The sequence below is a fragment of the Parus major genome, chromosome 3 (assembly GCF_001522545.3).
Source record: "Parus major isolate Abel chromosome 3, Parus_major1.1, whole genome shotgun sequence".
Taxonomy (NCBI): domain Eukaryota; kingdom Metazoa; phylum Chordata; class Aves; order Passeriformes; family Paridae; genus Parus; species Parus major.
The window spans coordinates 74,047,144-74,073,489 of NC_031770.1; the positions used below are offsets into that span (position 1 = coordinate 74,047,144).

The window sequence follows — 26,346 nt, forward strand, 5'->3', positions numbered from 1 at the left end:
AAACATATTTTTTTGTCTACTGATGCCTTTGAGAAGCAGTCCTCCAGTTTGAAGCCCAAACTGCTTTTTTTTTTTCATAAGATATTAAGAGGCAGCTATTGATCTGCCATTACTTCAAATGTGCAAGACTGAAATATGTGTAAAGAGCTGTGGAAGAGTGCATAATAGGAATATTGAGGCCCATATGCAAGATCTCTCTTTAACTAGGTTCTTTGTTTTTGTCTAGTAGTTTGACTGCAGCTGTCAATAGCTTATAGATCCAAAGACAACTGTTTTGCAGGCAGTCTTTTGAAAAGAGATGAAGCACAAAACTAAGTTTAGTTGATTTATTATTTATTGTTTCAGTTCAACTGAACGTATTTCCTGGAATAAATTGGAGACTTCAAAAATACTTTGACATTTTCTCTATTAGCTAATTCACTGCATTTGTTGTGTAGTTTTTAAAGATGAAATGGGGATAAATTTGAGACTGGTGAAAAAATTGCCTATTTTATAATTTGGCATTATTTTTAAGCTTTCCAGAACTGGGGGGTTATGTGGCCCTCTTGTAACATGCCCACAGAGGGCGTGGAAGTTCAATCTAGGCTTCTCAGGTCATCACAGACAAGGTACAGGACAGTATTAGTATGTTTTTTTCAAAATAGTTCTGCTGAAATATTTGAATTACCAATATGCCCAAATAGTAATTGGTATGAGAGAGATTTTTAGAGCCTTGCCTTTTAACAGTTCTTTCAGTTTCTGTCTGTATTTATACATTTGGTTACTGTCACCAGCCTATTTTTTCCATCTACAGAGGAAGTAAATTCCTTAACACTTATAAAATGCTTTGATTTGCTGATAGTATGGAACAGGAAAATGTTGGTGTTCTTCCTGCTTTGACAGACTCACTGAAAATAGTCTGTCCTCTATTGCCATGCAAATAAAACAATACTAAAACCATTTTTTTTGGTTCAGAAGATACGGATGACTTTGTGCTAACCAAATCCTAAAATGTTACTGAATTGAACAGACTGATAAGGCCTTGTCTGTTTTTAAATTCAGAAAAGGATGAAATGCTTTTTTTAAAATCCAAGCTTATACAAGATAGTAGGTCTTCCATAAATGTAATTTTTCTGTACACTGCACTCTTAATTTTATGAGTGTGTGACAGGGAGTTTACAGGTAGGAAGGAAGTGAGATCACTGATGAAAGAGACAAGCAGCTCCCTCTAGGCTGTTAGGAAAGAATAACTTCATGTGTTACTTTCTGCTAACCCCAGATGATGGCTCACAGGAGCATTCTTTATTGCTGATTAAGTAGCATTATGAAAATACTGACTTGGTTGTGTTAACTAAGTGCCTCAATATTTAAAGCTTAAAATGTCAAATAGTTTCAGCAGTCCCCTTTAACATATCTTGTTGGATTGCTGGAATCTCGTTCCAGGTTTCACAGCTGTTTTTATTTGAGAATACTGTAAAAATTCTAGTCTTTCATTGTCAGAGTGAGGTGTAGCCAAAAGCTCTTCTTTAATTATAGCTATTCATGCTGCTGTGGTTAAGGGTCTGTCAGCATTTCCATTATAAACCTTTATTTTCAAGGGTTTGTAGCATAGCAGTGAAAACTTGCTCTGGGCTAAAACTTGGCATACAAGGATTTGAAAGTGCGCTTGTTTTCTTTCTTTCTTTTTCTTAAAAGACATCTGAAAACAGACTCCCCCTTCACTATTTTTACACTACTGTGTTTTAAGATAACCCTTTCCAGCTTTTTATTGTATTTTTATTGTCTGTTAGAAAAGTACTGGTAGCTTTTGATTGTTGTATTTACCTATGGTTAGACTATTTTAAATAAGGTTTCTTAAACCACTTTTTTATTGGTTGTTACCATTACGATTATTTTGGGATCCATATATTTAAATAAAACTATGTCTTGGCAGGAGAACTCATTTTTATCAGTTTTTGATATGTGGTGAGTGGGTAATTGGAATCAAGATGCTACTTGCTGGCACTTGCAAGTATTTGATCTTCATAGTAAGGTGCACTGTGAAGTGTGAGATTGTATTTTAATACTGTCTCCTTTTAAAAGCATGTAAAATAAATAGTAAATAATCAAGAAACTCCCCTAAATCAAAACTTGAAGTGCTTCCTTCCTATGTTTACTTATTCTGCTTCTAGCTCAGACTTAAGTTTTTTCCTTTTTTTTCTGTTTTTAAACAATGGTTTTATTTTTATTTTATTTTTTTATTACTGAAAGGTAAATGCAGGATGGTTGCCCATGTGTGCTTTCATTTGTTCCAAATCTCTAGCACTATCTGTCTGTCATCTGAGTATCTCATGGCACAAAAAGAAGCCCTGGGTTAATAAAAATACAGGCATTAAATGGCTTTGACAGAACTTGCTGTAAAAATGGATGCAAGATTCAGAGAAATCGGCTGTAGGTGCTGGCATTGCAATATGTTATTCCTAAAGGAAGTGTTTGAAACATGCTAAAATGTCTTGTATTGTAATTGGGTATTGCTTTGACATGAGCTTTCTCTTACTATTGTCATCCTGGCATTTGGGTTTTGTTGAGTCTTAGCACAGAGTTACAGGACTATAAAATGTGAGTACGTGTCCAGGTGTAAAATCACTGCTGTGCTCCAAACATTTTTTCCTAGTTCCAAGGAGACTTTTGGTACTGATTCCCATAGGAGAAATGAGAAGTACCCCAACCTAATACCATGATAAATGATAATTTTACTTTGAAAACAGTTATTGTGCATTTGTGCCCATTTATACTTTTTTGCTAATTTTTTGAAAATTTTAGTGTGTAAATTTCATAAGCTCTTACTGCAATATTGACCAAGTAAACCTGTCTCTAGTAGAAAGTTACATTAATAATTGGGCCACGAGTAACAGGAGAACTGGATGTTTCTATCTGTTTGAGTGTGTTTAGCCTTGAGGTGGTGAGAGAAACCACAACAGGACTGGATTATCCAGTATATCTTTGCTATGGAAATGTACAGTCATTTGTAATTTTTTTTTTTTGAGTTATACTTGCCATCAAAACAGCCTGTGGGAAGCTTTTTTGAGACCAACAGAAGCATCTCTCCCCCTTTCTGTTACTGTGTAAGTTAGTAGATAAGCTCAGGAGTAGAATAGAGAGGTCCTCCCTCCTTATTTTCTTCCCCCTCAGGGGTTATAGTGTTAGTCTTTGTAAAGTCTTTTTTCTGATGTTGAGCTGCTGAAAACTGTATTCAGAAGAGTTTGGAAGATCATGAGTCTTCGCTTACCCATCCCATCCTGTGAGGATATTTAGAGCTACCAGCTGTGATGTCCTGATAAGCACAGAAGGCAGCTCTGTGACTAAGCCGCTGAACTGAGGGTCAGAAGATCTTAGTTTAGCTCTAAGATCTCCCAGGCTTAATGAATGACCACTAAAAGGTGCTGTGAACTTTGTTCACTGGTGTGAAAAAATGGAAATAAATCCTTTCTTTTTCACTTTACAGCAAATACCTTATGCTTGGGGAGCAAGCATGCCTTGCTATGCTAACTTGCCCTATCTTTTTTTTAAAAAAAGTATTTTTTAAAAAGTACTTTTTTAAAAAAATATTTTTTACTGTTTTTTTTTTTTAAGTTCAGGTATTCCATTAATGAAACTGGTATTTAAATAAATGTAATGAAAATCTAGTCTAAATGCTATAATGTGGGAGATGCAAGCACCGCTTTAGAAGTTTTGAGATGTTTCCTATGTATAAATCCCTAAAAATAATCTGTTACCACCTTTTGAGGGAATATAGTGTGTGTTCTTAGCTACAGTTGTTGCCTTAAGATGTGGCTCTGGTAATTAACACTGAATTTTCTTTTATTTTTCTTACTTTGTGGGATTTGAGAGGTTTTTTTAGGTTTTTATTGGAAACTAAAATAATGTTTTACAAATTTGTCCCTTATATTCTGACCTTCAAAGGTGACTAGCTGAAACTAATGTGTGTTTTGATTGTTTCATCTCTGCTTTGAGGATATTACTGTGTAAAGAAATGAAATGAGACAACAGCATGCACTGGAAATGTGTACCTAATACTTTGCATATAGAAAGTTCCTGTGTATGTCTCTGGTTCAGGTTTGTAGGAATATTCACTTCACCTTCTCAGTGCCCACTTTCTTGAATCGGTAGGTGGACACATGGAAGTTAGCAATTGATTAATATTAATTTCACATTGATGTTTAGGATGTAATAGAGAGCATGTGCCTTAGAAGGAGGGCAGCAAGGCTGGAAGGCATGATCTCTGAGGAGTGGCTGAGGTTTTGGAGCTTGTCTGGTTTGGAGAAGAGGAGACTGAGGCGTGACCCCAGCACTTGCCACAGATTCCTCAGAAAGGAAGTGGTGAGGAAAGTGCTGAGCTCTTCTCCCTGGGCTCAGCTAGTAGGACATGTGGCAATGGTTCAAAGCTGCACCAGGGAAGGCTTAGACTGGACATTAGGAAGCATTTCTTTAGTGAGAGAATGGTCAAGCACTGGAACAAAGTTGCTAGAGAGGTGGTTGTTAGCCCAAGCCTGTCAATGTTTAGGAGGCAAATGCACAATGCCCTTAATAATTTGCTTTAGCTCTTGATCAGCTCTGAATTACTTAGGCAGTTGGACTAGATGGTCATTCTACATCCCTTCTTACTGCGATATTCTATTCTACTGTTCTGTTCTAGAATCACTCTTGACCAAACTGAAGCGTTAAAAGCTATCAAAAAACCTTCTAATTGTTGATGCCCAAAAAAGTCAGTCTTGGTAGACACCCAAAGCTAAAGAAACTCATTCAAGTCTGGTACTCTGAAATGAATCATGAAGATACACAGTTCAATCCCCTGTGCTGTGGATGGAAACACTTTTTGTGTTCCATTGTATCCATTTCATCTTCCAAAACTTAATCCACATGAACTTTCTGTAGCCTACCTGACAACAGTACAAGGCTTCTGTTGTGAAAGAGTAAATCCATGATAAAAAAGAGTAAAATCATATCCAGGTATACTGAGAACCTGCTGCTTGGGACCCTGCAGTTGTTTAGAGAAATATGTGCTCCCTGAAGGACATAAAGCACAGATTTGTTTTCTGATGGAAGTGTCTCACTTCTGAAACTATTTTCCCTAAATTAACTTTCCTCTCAGTTTTCCTTTTATTTTTCACATGAGGTGTGAGAATGGCTTTTCATATAGGGTGGTTTTTTTTTGTTGTGGATGCTTAACAAAAGAAATATTTTTGCCAATAAAATCCTTATATGCAAGTACCCTTCTAATATCTTAATTTTGATTGTTTCTTCGTTACCTTACAAGATCTATATTTCTTCTCTCTTTAGGATATCTCATGTCAGATTTAAGGCTTATTTAAAATGAACAGAAAGCTGAAGCAATTTTCTTTATTCCATTTCAGTCTCCTAAGGCCTATTTCCCCCTGGTGAGCTCATAGCAACAGGGGGGTTTAAGGGAATTCAGCTTTCTGCAAATTAATGTCTCATATCATGAAAATTCAGGACCTTTTTTTTTTTCTATGTCTTGAAAAAGTAATACAGTGAGTGCGAGTATTATTTCTTGCCAGCGGGTGGAAGATGAATGATTTTGTCACAGTTTTACTGCTTGATGAGCAGTGTCCTGAGGGTCAGGCTTAAGTCTGTGTCACTATGCTGCTCATTACTCTTGAGCTAAATAAGGGCTGATTGGATCTAAATTGCCTAGCACATGGGCCGCAGATGAGCTCAGTGAGTAGGGGATGACCTGCTATTCAGGCTGGGAGTAACCCCGGTGTGCAAATGCTGCATTAGAACACCGTGGGAGAATGAGAGGCTACCGACCGCTGCCAGCAAAAGAAATCGAAATGTAAAAACTCTTTGATGCTGCAATGTTAGAATTTGAAATGTAGGAAGTGACAGGTTGATGGTACTTATCAGCTTTGGCTGGATTAGAGAACAGTGTCATCTTGCTTATATAATGACAGAAGAATGAAGCCCGCTCCCAAGTACTTTGCGGTGCGGAGCTGCTGCTGGCAGAGCCAATGCTGCCTCCTACTGACAGCCTGCGCGGGAGGATGGAGGGAGCCACGGGCCGCTGGCTCCGCGCCGAGAGCTCGGCCGCCCTGCCTGCCCAGCTGTGCCCGGCCTTTCTGGGCTCTCAGCAGAGAATCAGAAACCTGACTGATTAAATAGCAAGCGTACATTTTGGGACAACGACAAGACACGGTCTCGGATGTGTCAAGAATGTTTAGACGAGTCAATTATGTGCACTGAACCAGGCACATCTGGCTCTGCTTCACCCAGAATATTTCCCTTTGCGCTCTTGTCTCCATTGCTAGCCCCTGAGATGGGAGTTGATATCTCTGGAGAGGAGAATTAATTTGTGCCTATGTGTTTTAAAGAAAGTTGACCTTTAAAGTGAAGGAAAAAATCTGAACCAACTCCAAGGAGAATCCTTATGCTAACCAAACATATAAATGTGCTTGTCTTAATGGAGGAAAATGAAGAGCAAGGAAAGTCCTGCTGGATGCTGGACACAACACAGATTGAAGCCCTTTGTGCAGTTCTGAGAGATTCCGTTCAGTGGTTCAGTGGAACAAGCTTTTGGATTTTGTTCTTGCCCCACCATCACTCATACTTGAGAAATTGGGTAATAGCTACAGTGGTGAGAAATAGCCACTAGCTTCATTTTTTCCAAATTTGTTTCAGATTCTGTTACTGACAGCTGTAGCCTACTAGCATCAACATTTCCTACCAACTTCTGGTGCTGTCTAATCAACGAAAACAATTTGGTGTGCTCTCTTGGAAGCAATGACCAAGTGAAGAGAAGGGATGAATCTCAATACATTGTGTTTTCTGTTTACTCTTTAGTGCTTTTCTGTTTTCTGGGTATATGCGGTTTGATTCTTCATCCCCTAGGATGCTTTTGCTTATGATTGAATTTCTTCTTGGACATAAACAACTTCTAGTGTACTCATTCCTAGGTATTCTAACCCTAATAATTCCTAATAAAAAAGGAAAAAAAAAAAAAAAAAGAAAACAGCAGCCTTAAAAGTATGAACATTTTTTCTATAAAATGGTGTGAGTCTATGGGAATGAGAGAGAAAATTTTCATTAAAATGGTAGTGTAAGCTTCAGTGTTACTTGTATAATCTTAGTATTATCAGTATTTAATGGCATTTGTTCAAATCACTGAAAATGAAGAACTGTTTAGCACAAGTAGATGTAGTAGATGAAAAAAAATTAGGGTTTGAGATTGTATGTAGCCAGAAGTTAAAGGGTATTTGTGTTCAAGTGGAAAACAATACCAGAATTTAAAATTATTTTGATATTTTGAAATAAATTACCATCAACAAAAGGAAATAGTCAAGGCCAAGTGCTGAAATTAGGAAGAGCACCTGGAAATATAACATGAAATGCTTGACTTGCAGCCATACTGTCAAAGTATGGGAAGATGAGAGAAACAGGGGATCTCCACATCTGGGGTTGGTTGAAGTGAGATAGTTGCCATTGCTGTTACCCCATTTCTGCCCTTGCTTGTAGACTTGGCTGCCTGTTCAGCACAGATTCCTGCAGGGTCCAGTATTGTCCCTAAACTAGCACTGTTGCCGCCTAGTGCAGGGGGAAAAACTAGAATTGTTTGTAAGTTGGAATTGTTAAGTGGATTCCCTTGTATCTTACAAGGAGTGGGAAGTGAATCCGATACTTACACTTTCACCTCAGTTTATAGGATGTTTACTTATGTGAGTTTCTAAGACCATAGTATCTGCAGGAAAATCTGAAATTTGAATGAAATTTATTGACTAACTTTTAACAGTGACATTTTTATGCACATAGCCTGTATGGTATTACAAAACAGGGCCTAATGTGATTCTGCTTTAGGAGAAAACAAAAAAAAATTAATTCTATTTTGTTGTGAAGTGTGTTAATGAAACTCCTGCCAATGAGAAGAGCTGCTTATTCTGTCTTTAGCTGCAGTGTTCTGTGTGCAGTTGTGGACATGTCATTTTATGAAATATTTATGAATAAATTGAAAATTGGAGAGCGTCACAAATTAATGACTAGAGTAGGCAGTTTGTATAAGTTTGATGGAAGTGATTTCAGCTAGGAAGAGTTGAGGGGAGACATGCTAGAAGTTACTCAGTTCCAGGTTTTCTGCTGTTGTTCATGCTAGTGAAGACAAAATTGGTTAATTTTGGACAGAAGTTTAAAGTGGTTATTTGGGTTAGGCTGCAAATGTAGCACTCTTGCAGTCTTCAAGGGAAACTTGTGGAATAAAACTTATTTATATTCTTTGTTTAGAGCTTTTTTCACTTTCCCTGTTCTGTTGGAGGAGAAAAATTGAACCTATTTGGTGCTGCTGTAGCCTACTTGTTGGAAATTCTGGGGTGGGAGTGTAAAGATGGTTTCTACTGTACATGCTGGACAGTGACCCTGCTGAAAAAGGTGATGGGTTTTTGGTGGTTTTGTGTTCGAGTCTTGAAATCTGTCTGGAAAATCACTTTGCAAATGCTTTTTTAGGCATTGATACGGGGCATGTAAATGTGCATTGCTATGTTTTATTTGGCTTGGAGCAAGTCCAAGTGTCGCTAATTGCCAGTGGCTGAATGCTCCAGCTTTCCTTACAGTGGCACTAAAAAAGGGATAGTGAAAATGTGTCTAATGGGAAATGAGCCCAAAATAGGCCACCATATATATATATCCTTCCTAAAAACAATCTGGAAAGAGGAAAACATACTCTGCAACATGTTCATTGTGTATCATCTCAGGGTCCTGTGGGGGCCTCTTCCTAACATTGCTTTTTTTGGGAGGAATTAAAAAAAAAAAAAAAAGGTAAAAACAGTTTGTGGTTTACTTAGTTGTCTGATAAGGTGAAGGTACTCTATTCCCTCTTTCACAACCAGAAGGCCCTGTTTATCTCTAATCGGGGTTAATTAAAGCCTGAGGGCAATAGTGAGCCCCTGCCAAGACAGTAAGGTACAGACATAATCCAGGCTGCAGCCCCTCACTGTAGGGAAGGGGGAGGTAACCATGGGCTTGTCACAGGCTCTGATAATGCAGATATGGTAATGCTTCTGAAAATACAGGAGTAAACTTAATTTTGGTCAGATAGTTCTGTTCATTCAATAATTTCTGGCTGTTACCAAAGAATTGTATGAAGTGTCTGGTTTAATGTGCATGCTTGCAAATCTATGTGAAAAGACAGAAAGCTCCTGGTTCTCTCTGTGGCAGTGCAGGGGCTGCACAGGCAGCCACAGCAGCCATTATGCACGCAGCAGGAGCATCCTGCTGCCAGGGATGTGTCAACCTTTACTGAGGGGCAGGAGAAGGGAAGAACAGCCAAGTACAGATGTGCTTGCCAGGACAATGAGTTTTCCTTTTACTGCTTTTTGCAGTCTTGTTTTCCTTACAAAAAGTCAACCACGAGAATAAAACTGGCTATTTTCATTGATACTCTTTTATTTCTCTGGACAGGAATTTATTGTTTAGCTATTGGAGATGAGCCTTTGGAAATACTTCAGTAAGTTCCACGTATGTACTTATTAAAAATATTTTAGAGCTGCTAAAGATTTGCTCACAGGGAATGCCTCTGATTCATATCACACCTATTTATATTAAAGGGTATTCTACAGCACCTTGAATTGATGAGGAAAAACTGTATATTTGTCCAGTGTGTTATGTTTATGTGGACTTTTGTATCAGGTGCAAAATGACATCAGAAAAAGTAATGTACTGTGATCATCTCTTAAATAATAATTAACTCTAACACAGCCATGATCATCCAAACATCATAGGGAGAGGGAATATATTCAGGCAATCAAGGGATTTTACAATAAAATTATTAGGCACTGGGGAAATGTGACCCTTTTTAGGGTAACAGGGAGCTGTGGTTAATTGATGCTAGGATAATCAGATTTTTGCTGTTTTATTGTTCTGGGACCCTAGGCTTTGCAAGAATATGTGTGCATGCACTTAGAAACAAAAGAAACCCTGAGTATATGAAATTATAAGCCTGAAAGTGTATCTTTAAGCTATGCTTACATTATCATGCCTTGCTGTACTGAATTACTTGTATGATTAGAAGTGTTGAGAAATCATCTATATTGTCTGTAAATCATCCTCATTTTACATCACAGGGAAAAGTCAATATGTCTTGATTCCGATTAGTTTGTAAAGGTATCTATTTTCCTAAGACATGAAAAATGACTAGCTTTTTCCAAGTCAAACTCAAAAATTGAAGGTGTTCTTTTCTTGCAGCCAAAAAATTTTTGTTGTTTTCTTCCTGAAAGAAAACCTTTGATATGTGTACAGTCTGAACATTATGACAGAAAATACGGTAGATGCAGTCCGCCAAGAGCTTCATTGTCTTCTCCAAATTTAGAATGTGAGATAAGAAAATGGCATGAAGTTGCACCAGGGAAAGTTTTGATTGGATATTAGGAAAAAATTCTTCCTGGTTGTCAAGCACTGGAACAGGCTGCCCAGGAGGTATTTAAAGAAAGGAGATGTGGCACTTGAGGACATGGTTTAGTAGTGGACTTGGCAGTGCTGGCTTAATGTTTGGACTTGGTCATCTTAAACGTCTTTTCCAACCTAAAAGGCTCTGTGTTTCTGTGAGGATGTAAAACAGAATTTCATTTCATTAAAGTTCATTATGAAAGCATTTCCACTGCACCGCTGTGATACTGAACCTCTGGAATTTCTGATAGCTCAACCTGCCAAGATTTGAAGATTAAGTGTAGCATTGCTATTGTCTTGTAGTAAAAGTTTGTCTTGCTCTTTTTTTTTCCCTGTTCTCTCTCTTTTTCCTGCTCTTTCTTAAAACGGAGTAATTTCTGAAACTCTTCAGCAATCCTATCTCCATGTAAATTAATACTGTAAATTGTGCTGCTAGTGAGGGTGGAGGGGAGTAGTAAGAGTGGGTGGGGGGAGAGAAGAATTAAAATCATTCCAATAAATGGTTTAATTTATGCCTCAGCAGTTAAGCATGCTCGTGGTTAACAGAAATACCCTTCAGCTACACAGGATTTGGGAGGGTTGGAGGGCACTCATTTGCACATAAATAGCCATTAACTGATAAATTCCCAGAGGTCTCCTGTTGCATGCTAGTGGTTCTGACCTACTTAGCTAGCTTAAATTTGTTTTACAGAATTATTATAATTCCATCCTTGGTACTTAAACTTTGTGATTAATGCATGCCTCACAATACAATTAAAGTATAATTACACAGTTTTACAGTTTGCTATCATGGTGTTATTATTATTACAAAGAGCTGGATTTTGCAAATATTAGAAGAATTAGAGTTCTGATACCCATCACTTTGCTGTTATTAAGTGATTATGTTAAATGGGACCCCTTTATGTCTGAAGAATGAAGTGGAGAGAGGGGAATCATTAACTAGCACATCAGATGGTTTCTGATTGAGGAAGAGATGCGTGGTGCGTTTTTTACACATCTGTAGATGATAGGTGCAAATACCTTTTGTTCATCTCTGCCAGCTGCCTATGACATGCTCTGGCACATCTGTGCTGTGGTGCTTGAAAAAGTTTCACACTAAACATCTCCTCTCTGTAATCTGTTAAAAATCATTTGCATGTGTTAAACTTTGATTTTATTGTACTTCATTGAATCTTTTTATTACAATAACTGTTTTTTATACTCTTACAAAAACATGAGCAGCCAGATACAGATGTTCAGTAGATCTGTGTAGGGTAGGGTGTGCTTGCAAAGATGATGCACTGTTTTTCTCTTGTGCTTGGTAAACTCAGAGCAGTTCTCTGTGAGAGCTTTCTGACTTTTCAGAGAAGCTTTCTGACTTTTCAGTTTGTGCTGAATGTTTATATTTGTCCTGAATATTTATATTGGCTACAAATAACAGTAAGTCACAAACTCTGCTATTTTTACCTTAACTGTAGGGGTTACCTGGCCTTCCTTATTTTTCAGACTGAATTTTTTTTCTCTGGCTTCTACTCATTCCTCAAGGGGTGATCCAAGAATCAGTAATGTTACTTGTATATGACCTAAAAAAAAATGCTGCTGTGGTGCATAATTCTTATTGCATCCATTTTCTTTTTTTTTTTTTTTCCAATGCAGCTGTATCAGAAAACTTAAGTATTTACATAAATTATTAATTTAATTAGTAATTAAAAGGACTGAAAAAAAAATAAATAATATTTTCCTTATCCCATTGTAAGTAAAAAATCTAATTTTATTTTGTTTATCTGCGAATATGTGCTATATTGCAGAGTTCATTGGTGGGAAATGGATCAGTTGATGCATTTTCTGAATTACACATTTGGTTCTTCTAAAGCTCTAAGGTTATACTATTTTTTATCTATAATTGCAACTGGAGTGAAAACTCTAAATGTGATACAGAAATCAAATGTTGCACCCTCTAGTCTTTTTTGATCCAGTGCCTTGGTTTTCATTTTTGCTTAGTTTAAAAAGACTTGTTGCTTATGTGGTTTTCCATTTTCCTAAGTTGTGCTATTCATTTCTTCAATAATGAAAATATTTCTTCTTTTTAATTCCAGAGAACACAAAGAGTAAAAGGCAAATAGAAATCTTTCTTAGAATTACTCCTTTCACATCTGTATTTTTTTGTCTATATTTATGCTGCTACAATGATATAAACTTTACTTTTGCTGTTATCATTTGAGCTCAGAAAACATTGGTCATTATTACTGATGCATGGAAGCATTCAAACAGGTAGCCAGTAATTATGCTTGGAAGAGTGTACTATATTTCAAGGCTTCCTACTTGAATATTCTTAAATTGGTTTTATTTCTAGTCTTTAAAAAAAATACTGCATTGAAGTGATTTAAATCATTTTCATGTGACATTGCAAAAATGCAAAGGTACATTACCAGAAAGAAATGGTCAGCAATAAGAGCTGTTTTGTGAAGTTGGCCTGCAACAGCTACAACACTATGTGGAGGAAAGTTATCCTGTAATAATAAGACTAATGAATTCAGAAATCCATTGATTGAACTGGCTCTGGGTAGATTATGTGCAGGCTTGCTTCAAGGAGGGGAATTTATGAAATGTTTGCTGCATCCAGCAAGCACTGCTGCTATAATACAGCTGCCTCCTCAGTGGTTTGCTTTGATCCTGTGGAATGAAAGGACAGGAGGATCAGCTCAGGTCTAAATGAGATTACAGCTGGTTCGGCAGCTTATCTGGTCTAATGCCAACTAGTGTGGCTTTGCACGTCCTAAGGGGTTTACAACAGAAACTGTTTATTGAGTATCATCGGTTTACTCAACACAAGCAGGCTAATCCTTCCCAGCCTCAGCATGTTGTAGGATTGTGTATGAGCCAAACCAAAAGCTGGTGCAGCCAGGGCCTCCAGAGCCCTTTGTCTCGCTTCATATTGATTTTTTTTACCTGTGTTAAAGACAGTAAAAAATAAAACCAATAACCGGCCCTATTGTGAGCAAAAGGTTAATCTGGCCTAAAAATCTTACAAAAGCATCTTTTAACCCTAGAAGGGATGGTAGCCTTTCTCAGACTTTTCACTCTAGGGATTTTCTAGTTTAGGGTTTTTAAGAGCAAAATAGGAAAAACAGCTTCAATATTTAACTCTGTGTCTTGAATTTGCCTCTGAATTCTTTCAGCGGTTTAAAAGTTATTTGTGACAGTATTAACAATGTATTGCCTACCTGTGGTAGGTGATACTGCGTGGCAAGGACATGCTGAACGTAAGCAGAGTAGCAGGAGCTGGTAGGTGTCCCAGGGCTCATGCTGGTTTTTCACTATAATGTTTTTTATTTAAAAAACATCAGAAAACACCTTCAGCCGCTACTTTCTCAGTGAAAAAACAAATATTTTAAACCTGGCAACTGCATCTTAAAAAATGAAGTAACAAACAGGCACATAAAATCAGAACGTTTTAAAAAAATTTGTGCTGCAAGTTTTTAAACAGCATCCCTTTCTGTTTTGATATTAAATACAATAGAGTGTTACAAATCCAGCACAATTTCATACAATCCTACTTTATTGAGCGTATTTTCTATCTGTGGTCTTTTGGAAGGCTTACAGCATGTATCATTATAATGAAATGGTTTTCATAGTATAGAAAAATACTAGACTAAACTTTAGGAAGCCTTGAGTAGTAGCAATACATTTACACTGAAAAGAAACATAAGTTATTGAATCTACATTGTTGAACTTGTTATTAAATACTTTTTTTGCATACTGTGCATATTATTGGGAGTTATTAAATTGGTTTTGCCATGATACAGAAAAGAGAATCTGTTGGCACACCTGTCTGTTGTCAACTGCACGTGACAGACTTAAACTGGAAACTATTTGAAGGCTGTTCTTGTTCTGTGTGAAAGAAAAGATGACAGTAACTTGAGGAATTATGAGTGGCTGTTTTCTGTTTACTTCACCTAATTGGAATGAATGTCTATTTAAGCTATATATAAGCAAAGATGTTACCATGGACACCAGGGAAGCATTAGGAGTGTTTTGTGGAGAAATTGCTAAAAATGTGAAAGATAAATGTGAACTTTAATAATACTTAAGCCTAATGGATAAGATGTGGACAAGTTTAAACTGTAGTAATTGTTCATTTACTTCTATCAAATCTGATTTTAAAGCAGTAGATTGCTCTGATTTAGTATTATACTTTAGCATGTTTGAAGATAAAAACCGTTGTCGATGATTGCTTCAAGTCTGTTTGTTCAATCATTTAAACAGTGCAAATCACAGCATTTTGTCAGACTGTGAGAAGTTTTGCCTGGATAATGCTTCCCACACACACAGGTCGCAAGATAAATTATGTGCACAGTTTTACAGCATAGCTGGTGCTGGAAGTTAAATGGATGCCCAGTGGTAGAACTTGTAAAACATTTTCCTGTTAACACTACCAGGCAGAATTGATATTGTTGATGGTACCTTTGATCTAATAAACTATCAGTTCTAACAGTGATTTTTACTGTGTTTCAGAAGGGATGATGATATAAGATTAGCAAGCCTGCCATTCTTCCTGGATGACAGAAGATTAGCTCTACTGTCTGTATTACCCAGTGTTGAGAAACCATGTCAGTACGGGATGTTTTGTACCCAAAGTAATCAACTCCTCTAAAAGATGTATTACACAAACAGCATCCTTTCCTGCAACAGATACTCCATAAGGAACAAAATTGATTTTGCAGGAAGGAATTGTTTTGGAATTTGGAAACAAGTTAGTTCATTATCTTGAGTACAAGTTTGCCTGCATTCCAAAATCTGTTTTCTCTCTTGAGAGGAAGATTTTACTAAAGCACTTGCAGTATATGAGTCTGAGCAGCTTGCTAGAGAGTATTCTTATGCATATAGGTTTTGGTTTTCTGCAAAGATAGCTAGAGAAGCTGGAGCAAGAGAGTTTCATTTTAGAAAAGAAAAAACTTCATTTGAACTACACCTCTGCTCTGTGTTACAGTCTTGTTTTAAATTAAGAGTATTTTGAAGTATTTTTCGGGCTTCCTGCCTGAAAAATTAGTTGTGTGATAATACTAACAGTGTTACAGGTGTAATGGTAAGATAGGTCTGCTACTGGAAATTATTTCAGAATGTCTGAAGAGATAACTATTGGTAGTAGTACTTTTAGTTGGTTTTCAGTATTTGAATTTCAATATTTAGTATTTTGATACTCTCCTCAAGATTTTGTGCCGTTATCCTGAGAGTCTATTTCACATCTCCTGATCCCATCAGAAAATTTTAACTGAGGTGGCACCAATTCAGTACCTGAATTTTTGCAGCCAGAATAACAATTTTACCAGTCTGTCTTTGCTTTTTTGTGAAGTTTTGAGCCTAGTGAAGACCTGCTCAATGAGAGAAACTGCATTTCTAAAGCTGTGCTAGATAATGGAAGACATAAGAGAAGTTGTCCTCAGTGAATGTTGCACACAATTTGTTGAACTTGGAATTTTATTTTTTTAAAAAAATAAATTATAGCATAGCTAAGAGGAATTTTAATGATTTTTGCATAGCCATAATTTCACCATCACATTTCTAAGATTGTAAACTCTTCCAAAATGATCTGTATTCTTTTGATAAATTTGAATGAAACACTGGGAGCTTAACTTTAAATACAGCATGTGGGTGTCTCTTCCCCAGTATGGGGAGTCCATCAGCACTGGGAGTTTGATTAACTGCTTGGGTCAGAATTGTAAGAAATTATCTGTTTAGGGTACCTTTACCTTTAAGCTTTAATTTTTATTTCAGCCATCTGCACTGTGTAAGAAATTACTTTTTAAAGTGTAAACAGTAGTTTAGAGAAGAGATGAATCCATCCTGTCATAATTCTCTGTCAGCTGCTTTTACGCTGATCTCAGAATCCCATGGAAGAGCTAAAGGCAAGATTTTGGAAATTACTATAGCTAAAATTGGATTTCAGTGCTGGCCTTTCAGAACTATTACTTGGCATTCCAGTCACACTATATAGTTATTGTTTCTCATGATTTTTTTCTGAGAAGAAAAGACTTACAGTAAGGAATTGGTAAAAAAGACCTAGCTTGTAAAAATTCAGAAAATTTGTTGTATCTGAGTCTGGGCTATTGTGTAGCTATAGACAGCTACATTTCATTGCCCTACTGGTGTTCTACCAGAATATAGTTCAAATAAATTATACCGTATAAGTAAGCAGCATATTGGGTTCCCAGTAAAAGAAGAGCATTGAAATACTGATTTAAGTTGACCAGAGGATGAACAAGATGATTAGGGGGCAGGGGCAAATGCTCTTACAAGAAGAGACAGAGAAAGATGAGTTTTTTATCCTTAAGAAAAGAGAGTTTGGATGGGAGATGGTGGGTGGAAGGTATTTTATTGATTTGTAAAGGAATCTAACAGGGGAAGCTTATGGATAAGATGGAATTAGACTCATCACAAAGGTATGTATGGTTGTAGGAATCAATGGACTGAGATTGTGAGGAAAGAAGTTTATATTAGAAATAAGGATAGAATTTTCACAAACATTGGAACAAATTTCTAAGACAGACTGTAGAATATCCATCCTTAGTTTATTGAAGATTGGCATTGCTTTGTGCCAAGGGTGTACCTCCGGGGGTCCCTTCCAAAAAGGTTTTTTTCTGTGACTTCAGCTCTTAATAAAAAATGCACAAAACAAAACCAACAAGTGACAAATAAAATACAAATGGAAATCCTGTTTCACACATAATGTCTAGAGTATGATGAATTTTAGAAGTCCTGCTCAAATGGAAGAGTTTTATGAAAGATACCTATTTGCAATCTGCAGTTTGTTTATTAAGTAATATGACTTTAAAAAGCACTTGCTTCTGTCTTCAGCATTTCAGTTTCTCAGGTAATCTGGCATTCTGATTCTCACTAAAAATTATATTCGCATATGAGTCATTTTTATAGTGATGTGGAAGGTTTTCATATACCTTCATCGGGCATTTCAGCAAGAAATGTGCCATTGCCACCAAGAATGCTGGAGACATCCTGTACTACAGTAGGCAGAGCATTATCAGCTGGTCAGGGTGGGAATCCTCCCCCTCTCTGGGAGTCCTGTGTCCAGTTCTGGGCTACTCAGTACAATAGAGACATGGACATAATGGATAGGGTCTAGTGAAAGGCTACAAAGATTATTTGGGGACTGAAGCATCTCCTTGTGAGGAAAGGCTGAGAGAGCCAGGACAGTTCAGCCTAGACTGGACAAGAGGGATTTTTTCACTAAATAGAAGTATCTGAGGGGAGGTTACAAAGAGGACAGAGCCAGGCTAGTACTGGTGCCCAGTGACAAGACCAGAGGCACAGGGGAGTCCCTCTGAACATCAGCAAACACTTTTATTTTCATTGTGAGGGTGACTGAGCACTGCTACAGGCTGTCTAGGGACATTGTAGAATCTCCGTACTTAAAACTATTCAAAAGACATCTGGATGTGGTTGTGGGCAGTCAGCTTTTGCAAGCAAAGAGTTCCCTCAGAAGGTACTGATGGGGTTGAGTGGATCTTTCTTTTGATTATTTTGAAGAAAGATACTCTTTAACAGGGAGCAAATGGTGCTAAACTTACTAGCTGTGACCCTTGAGTCTTTGGTTGTAACTGTTCTGCTGTGATGGCAAGAAGGAAGAATCATGGTACCAGCAGTGATGTGTCATGAAAGTATGAACTTTCTTTTCCTATGTAGGGAATATTTCTTTTTGTTCCCTATGTAGCAGATATTTGCATTTGTGTTCCTAATGAAGTCTGAACTTGAATAAATATAACCCAAAGTGGTCTGGGCTCTCTGTTCTTTCAAATATAAAATAGTTTGAAAACAAAGTTTCCCTTTAAAAAAAAAGATGAAACAAAAAACTTTGGTGCCTGATAACTTAAAGTTACAGAAGTATGACAGTTTCTTAGTTCTCTAAGAAATATTTTAGATAAAAGATTACTATTTTTTTTTAAACAAACAAATTAACAAAATCTTTAAAACCAAAGGCTGAAGTGTCTCGGGGCAGATCACCAAATTTCCAATGATTTCCGTAAGCCTCTTCCTTCCCATCAGTGGTGAATGTGTGTTTTGTGTTTTCCTTTTAAACTCTAATTTTGTGAAGTGACAGGGAATTTATTGATGAATTTTGTCTTAATTTGACCAAAACTAATTGTAATGTTGCAAAAGATTTCTATTCAAAATAAGTCATTTAAAAATTGAAATGCAGCTATTTTAAGTTCTGTGATATGGCAATGACTTATAAATATTAAACTTGGTTTAGGTATGGATTTTTTGCATGCATGTGAACTAAAAAAGGGGGAATACAACAGCCTAGAATAGTATCAATTCCAATGCAGCTTTTTAAATTTTTTTTTCTTTATTTTTTCTCTTTGTTCTTTCAGTGGATTAAAAATTTCTGTATCTGATCTATACTGGAAGTCTGCTTAGGGTAACTAAATGTCTTTTTATCTCTTTACTTTTTCTGTTGTTTCTTCAAAAGAACTGAGCAGGCACCTGTTCAAAGCAACAAGATGACTTCCAGTACCTTGAATAGTGCAGAATTTAGGAGAGACTACTTGGCTGGGATCTGTGAATTGCTGAGCCCTTATGCTAAAATGAGTACCTGGACACTCTCTCCTAGGACTTCAGATTTTGGGACAGCAAAGGGTCTCTTTGTGTGTTTGTGCATTCCAGCCTTTATTTTGCATTATGGACACAAAGGAAAAGGCAATCTTAGCATATGCCTGCATAGTACAGGGAAGAAGCTAGCATGGCTGAACACCAGTGAAGGTAACGAAGGGAAAAAAACGAAGGAAAATTGCAGTTGGGCTCAAATCAGGTGTCTGTTTTTCCCAACAGTATTCCGTAAACTGAAATGTGAACTAGTTGCATGGAATTAACACAGATTGTGTTGTCTTTGCTGCTCTTGTAACCTTATCTTTTCTAAATGTGATTAGGAAAACAGCTCTCTAACACAAATTTTCTAGGGGGGCTGTGGCAGATGTAATATTCCCCCACAGCAGACCTAGACAAAGCAAGCTCAAGCTCTGTTGCTTGCATTTAAATTAAGGTCATAACAACTTGTCTTTTCAGTGATGCAGTTAAACCCACTAAGAAGGGTTAAGGAGAAGGTGCTAAGTAATATTCTGCAGCTTGGAATGTTTGGCTTTTCCATACCTTTGTGTTTTAGGGTTGTGTGTCTGTTCTTGATCATATCTTTACTTTGTCTTTGAGAATGGTAAGGATGTTGGGGATTTCTTGTTCTCCCCATGTATTTTGAAAGTATTACTGAGCACACACAACATGCTGTCACAGTGAACACAGGGTTCTCTATTACTGTGCTTAGCTATAGAGAGGATTATATTAAACTCTGTAACCTTGCTGGAGCACCTCTGTACATTGCTGCTATATTGATAATCTTCACATGATTCAGTTGCAGTCAAAAATATTTTATTCACAGCATTAACACTTTCAATCCCAGTGAAGATTAGAATCTTTTATAACAAGAAATGAGCCCCTAGATGGGCTATTTTTCTAAATTTTTAAAATTTATTTATTAGTGTAGTCTTGCAACTATTGCTTCAGACATTTCTTCACCTAGGCATATAGAGGGAATAGTTATCAAGCCTAGCCATTCAAAAATGGGTAAAACAATTTATTGATGAGTGAATTAGTGGTTAACTAAGAGGCTCTTACGCTGTTTAATAATTGTTTACAAAATAGTGAGTGCTTCTGGAAAATATGTGTTTTAAAATAAATACACAAGAACATTTTGGAGTAATTAAAAAAAACATTTCCTAGTTTTTCCCATCCACAAATTATCTGTGAATCAGTGGATTGAAGGAGCAACATAAGATTTGTTGACATTTTCTGTCATTAATGCAGACCTCATAATGAACAGCTTTCCTCTAAAGTATGATGTTAAATGCATAGAAAAATCATTGGAACTTATTGCCTCATCTTCAATATTGTACATTATAAAATCAGAATTTTGGTGACAATTGTACTGCATGTCTTTAAAGTAAAGAGAATCCAGTCAGTAGAAAAGAATTCCAAGTTGGATTTACTTTGTCTGATTATATTATATGCTAGTTCTTTTCCAAATCCTCGCTGTTTCTTGTGATTTAATAGGAGTTGCTTCAGGTAGACTGCTTACCCATTTCTCCATTTATGTAAGACTTTCAGGAAGCAATCACTGGAAAGTTCTTATAAGTGTTTATATGGAGCATTCATTTGGATCTCATGATTATCATTTCTTTGGCCTGCATCATTGCAAGTCTCACTGAGTATCCAAATCTCTGCTGTTGTAAGTGCACGGGGTGAAGGTCCCTGCAGGAAGAATGGGGTGAAAGGAATGCTATTATATAGTAGGGAGAGCTGTCTCTGCTTGACACTTCATTTGTGTGTTTTTGGGTTTTTTTCCTTAGTTAAATTCTACAGAACTTGCTCTGTGCCCATTTTCCTCTTTGAAGGATATCCACATTTCTTCCTGCAATTTCATGAGTTCTAAAATACCGTCTTTTTTATTCTTTTGTCTCTGCCAAGTCTGTAGGTGATATCTTGGGAACTTTAACTGCTCTTCAGTGAAGGGTGGGAATATTCAGGGTAGTACCACTTTGGCCTTGGTGCAACTTCTGCCATCCAGTAGAAAAAAAGTAAAGGAGTATATATGAATTACACCTAGACTTTGAGTCTTTGTCACACTGATGTACAGTTTCCTTCTAAAAGTCCAGAAGGTGAATTCCCTAAGAATATTTAAAGTTTCAAGGGATAGCTGTGTTCAGAAATGTTGCAGCTTGACAAACTAACATCCTTACTCTGAGTGCTTAGTTTGAAAACTTTGAAGAGGATTAGGTCATGACTACTTTTGCCAGTTTTAGTGATTCCTTGATTGGGAAGATCATTTTATCAGTGAGAACTTTTTTGGTTATATATCAAAGCACATTATTTTTTCCATATTGCTGTAGAAAAAATGCCTTAAAAGCCTGAGACTTTCAGTTAAGTTGTTTTTCTGTTGTACATACTGTTTGCTCTTTTATATTCAAATCTAAATAATTCAGTGAAGAACATAAATCTAGCAAGTTCCTCTGTATTAGTTTCAGACAAAGATCCCTATTTCTTGAATTGTATTTCTATAAAGAAGTAGCAGTTAAGTTGTGTATTAAAAAATTTAGGAGCTTGGACTTAAATTTGAATAGTGTATATTTGCCATTTTTGTGTATTATGGGATCAGTTGCAATGATTATGTTTTGTGGAGAGGTTTTTTTTTTTTGCTTTGTTTTGTCTTTAATATAACCTTAAAGTTGGAAAACTATGTAATCTGGATTTGATTTACTATTAATTTTTTGTCAAAATGTAATCAATTGCTTTTAATTGTGGAGTCCATAGACTGATTTGCAGAAGATGCATGAAACAAACAAAAAAATTTAAACAAAAGTAGTAAAAAAAAATTGCTTATGAGAATATTAAAAAAATCGTAAGCACATGATTTCCTATCTGTTGGTAGCATAATTCTTTAATTACTACATCTTGCATCATCTGTTCTAACACCCTCTCAGGTAATGTGAAAAAATATTATTGCCGTACTTCACTATAGCATTTAAAGGCATCTGAAACATTTTCTTCTCTCTTCCCTGTATCTTAGTGAATATTTCAAGTAATGTCTGAGAAATTAAATTTGGTCCTAGCCTTCAAATAAGTAGGAGGAAAAAAGTAGTAGTTTAAAGTGGTTAACTTCTTAAAATGTGTATATCTTCAAAGAGCTTTATGTAATTTCCTGAATAGGTTTAGTTATGAGTAAGTATCATTTTGTTTAAGGCATTTTCTGTTGGTAATATTTAACTTGGTAAGGTGACCCTGAGCTAAATTGCAATGTGTAATTTGAATGCCCATGGGCTGCCCTTCATTGGCTTGATTGGGAGAGATTATCTGGATTTCTAATATACTTTAATTACTCTGCTTATATAAATTGTCACATTAGAGTCTTCTTAACTGTTGAGTCTGTTCTGTCAATGATTCACTAACAATAGGAATATACTAGGCTCTTCCACTGAAATTTGAAGATTTATACCACCAATGAAAGAACTGGAATGGTTCTGTTTGAACCTACTGTATCTTGAGTAGGAAAGAGTATGTGATCTGCTTCTATCCAGGCAACGATTGATGTGTGGTAGATTGAAAGGATCTGTAGCTCTTTTTTATTTTGTTAAAAGGCATTTTTTCAGTTAAGGCAGCACAATGCAAAGTATGTTTTAAGATGTCTGGGGGTGATGTATTCCTAATGTACATGTGGCAAAAAACCAAACAAACATAGTCTGAGTAGGAGTTTTGGGTGGAGGAAAATAGAGTATCTTTTAGCAATGGCTAGCTAAGGTTTACAGAGAAGCTGTAGTAATTGGAATTATAGAATGGGTCAGGTTAGGAAGGGACCACACTGGGGTCATCTGGTCCAACCTCCCTGCCCAAGCAGGATCATAGTAAAGCCTGTGGCACAGGATTGTGTGCAGGCAGTTCTTGAATGTCCCCAGTGAGGGAGACTCCACTACCACTCTGGGCAACCTGATAAAGTGCTCAGTCGCCAATACAGTAAGGGAGTTCTTCCTCATGGTCAGCTGGAACTTCCTGTGCATCGGTTTCTTTCTACAGCATTGTGGTGATGTTTGCTTCTTTTGACCTTTTATTCCTGGCTATCTCTCTGCCTGACAGCTCTGTTCAGGTGTACTTAAAGGTTACCAGCACTTTAAGAACCCTGATCTCAAATGGTGTAGGGGTCTCCCAAGGTACAATGATCTGATGACCTGCAGCAACAGGTCCGGCTCACCAGCAGCTCATTTGACACATGCAGCATACGTGTCTTGTACAACAAACTGCTTTTGCCTCCTCTTTGGGATTTTGTCTCCTGTTAAGCTACGAAAAATGGAAAAGATTGAATCCAGCATGTGCCCAGTGGGCCCAGAGACATCTGATTTAGTGTCATGCAAACAGAAATCTGTGTGTTTGGAACCACTTGTAGAACCCAACTGCTGAAGATGTGTGCTTGAGTGTCTTGAGGTTTTGTTTTGTTTTGTTGTTTGTTTGTCACTTAAATCACAGGAAGCAACTGGAATGATTAAATATCTGCTCTCTAGTGGTTAGTTTGTAATATTGGGAGAGAAGAGTGTTGTGGTCTCCATTCCTTGTTCTGGGATTTCACATTTTTATCCAGTAACTGACTTAAAATAGAACTCACAATCAAGAGCAGAGCCCAAAATAGTATCAAAACTGGACCCAGCTGGCCTCTACCCTGATGCTGTGATTCATTGGTTGTTACATAAAGTGTATTCTGTGTCTGAAAATGCAGGTAGCTACTGCTGCACCTTACGCAACCTGGTTTTTGGGGTTTTTTTTGTTTTGTGTGGATTAGTCATGCTTAAATTTCTGGGCCCCAGTAGACAGAGATTGTGAATCAGATGCTCAGCTCGAGGCTTTTGTGTAGATTAGTTGCAGGCACCTAAGGAACTTTCTGGTCAAAAGAGGGTGATGTGACTAAGTGAGCAGTTTGGGAATTATTATTCAGGAGTCTGATATCTGTTTGTGCACTGCTTTTTAGCTATTCATCCTTGTATCCCTTTGGATCTTGTCCAGCATCTGAGACATCACTTTGTGTATCAGGCATGCTGTAACACTGGTACTAATGGTGTCATGCAAGTCCGCTATAACAAATTTAAGTACCATGGGTGAATTCAAGCATTTGATAAAAATCCTATATATTTGAGTTCTGAGAAACATCCCTCTTCCCTTGTTAGCCCTCCCTACTCCATTGCATAAGTCAGTAATAATCATTCCCATTCATAACCAGACATGTTATTTGGACTTCCTTTTTTGAGTAAACATTTAAACAAATGGTTTATTGAAGCAAATTAAAATGAAGGGAGAACACTAAAACATCATTTAATAAATACTGAATTGATAGGGGTATGTTGATGTCTGCTAATACTGTGTCATGATTTTTCCAGTTCTGCTTATACACTCTGCTGTACAGCAGTACAGCTCTGTGGTGGTGCTATTGTTATGGCTTACACAGTGCTGACACATTATAAACTGTGGGATCTTTTTCCAAATGCTTGTTTTAGTGGATGGGAGAAAATTATTTTTGGTCTTAAGTTTCTCATCTTGCTTAGTGTTTTGAAATGTAGTTTTTAATTCCAAAAATGTAGGTGAAAATTCTGTGCACTTTGAGAGTTGTTACTGCAGTCATACCAGTCTCAATATACTGGGTGCTATATAAAGGGGTATAAAAAATAAATTGTATCCCAGACAGCTTAGAAACACATTTAAAAGAAGGCTTGGATGTTTGAATCAGACTTGGGTAGAATGTAGTCACCTTCCTTCATGTATGTCTCACTGAAACAGACTGAATGTGGAAGTATCTGACAGTGCGTAGGTGACTCTGTTTTAAGCACCCAGCTTCCCTAGGTACCAAAACGTGTGCCCAGAGACATTAAGGCTATTTAGCTTCCAGCTTAGGCACTTTGAGGCCGTAAAGTAGATGTTCTAGCACTTAAAATTCTTGTAAGCATGCTGTCAGTGTCCTTACTAAACATGCTGATAACCAGGAGTTCAGTGCAAAGTTCTGCCACTTGGCACACCTGCATTCATAAGGGGCCAAGAGAAAGGAGGCTCAGCTTTACACACATTAGGCCAATGTCACATCATTCACCAGTGAAAAGAAAGCCAAAAGCCTTTATCATGTGATGCCTGAAAGATCTGTGAGTTGCCACCACTCTAAGCTGCACCACCATGCAGTTAGTGTGCCTTTTCTATGAATCCAGATCCATTTCTTTTGCATGAATATGCATTTGTAAGAGGTAGGATCATACAGGTTGTTACTTGTATCTTGGCACAGTGCTATGATACTGGATTGAAAGCAGACTTGAACCTGTGTGCAACCATTTTGGTTTTGTCTTTGTGAGTGTCAGTATTGCAGTTCAGACTGAAACTAGCTTTTCTTTTTTAATGTTTTAAAAAATTCTGTATAAATGTATTTACCTCTCTCTAAAAGTGTGTTTTCCTTTACACTTTGTATGATATTTTATGGTATTGGAAGTGGTTGTGATTCAGAAATATTGTGTTTAGTGGTAACTGCATATTTGAAGCAGAGACAAAAAATAAATAAAAGCCTATGAACAAATTATTAAGTAGAAGTAGTTGAACAGTGAGTTTGGCATCATGAGAGTTGGTATCCATAGGGATCAATGAAATAAGTGCTAAAGTTGTGATTTTCTATAATAGGTATGACATACGACAAATGACATAATAGTCAACTTAGTTAAATACTCATACTGGATTTTCAAAGGCATATGGGAGGGTACACAAAGAACTTTTTCAGCTTAATCTTGGCTAGATTTAGTTGCTGGAAATGTGTGTGGCTTCTGCTGAAACCTTGCGTGCAGTTCTGGTCACCATAACCAGCAGTTCTGGTGGTATGACAGGAAGAAATTTGTAGATGTATTAAAGAAGTACTGGTGTTTTATGGCATTTGAAGAAAGTGAAATAGAATGAGTAGTTTTTAAGTAATTCTGCAATGCTGTTTGTTAAATATTGTTTGGTTGCAAAAAGCTGCATGTACTGCTTGTCAGGGACTGGATATTTCATGTCTTGAAACATCTTGGAATCCCAGTATCTGTGTCTGGTGGGAGGGGCAGGCCAGGCTTTGCTAAAGGTGAGGCAGTGCCCTGCTCCACCCCCAGGCCCTCCCCAAGCCCTGGTTGAGGTGTCAATCATAGCATCATCTGGGGACCTGAGCAGAGGATAGATATGGACCTGTTGGAGCAAGGGCAGAGGAGGCCATGAAGCTGACAAGAGGACTGGAGCCTACAAAGGACTCCCCTACAAAGGCTGTACAAGTTGGGGCTGCAGCCTGGAGAAGAGAAGGTTGTGTGGAGACCTCATGGCAACCTTCCAGTATCTGAAGGGGCCTACAGGGAGGTCAGAGAT

The 26,346-nt window shown here is 37.2% G+C and overlaps 1 protein-coding gene across 4 annotated transcripts in view; it reads left to right on the forward strand.

The window, feature by feature from the left end:
- MMS22L (MMS22 like, DNA repair protein) overlaps window positions 1–26,346 on the forward strand; it is a 90,248-nt gene that overhangs the window by 35,055 nt on the left and 28,847 nt on the right. The window lies entirely within an intron of this gene.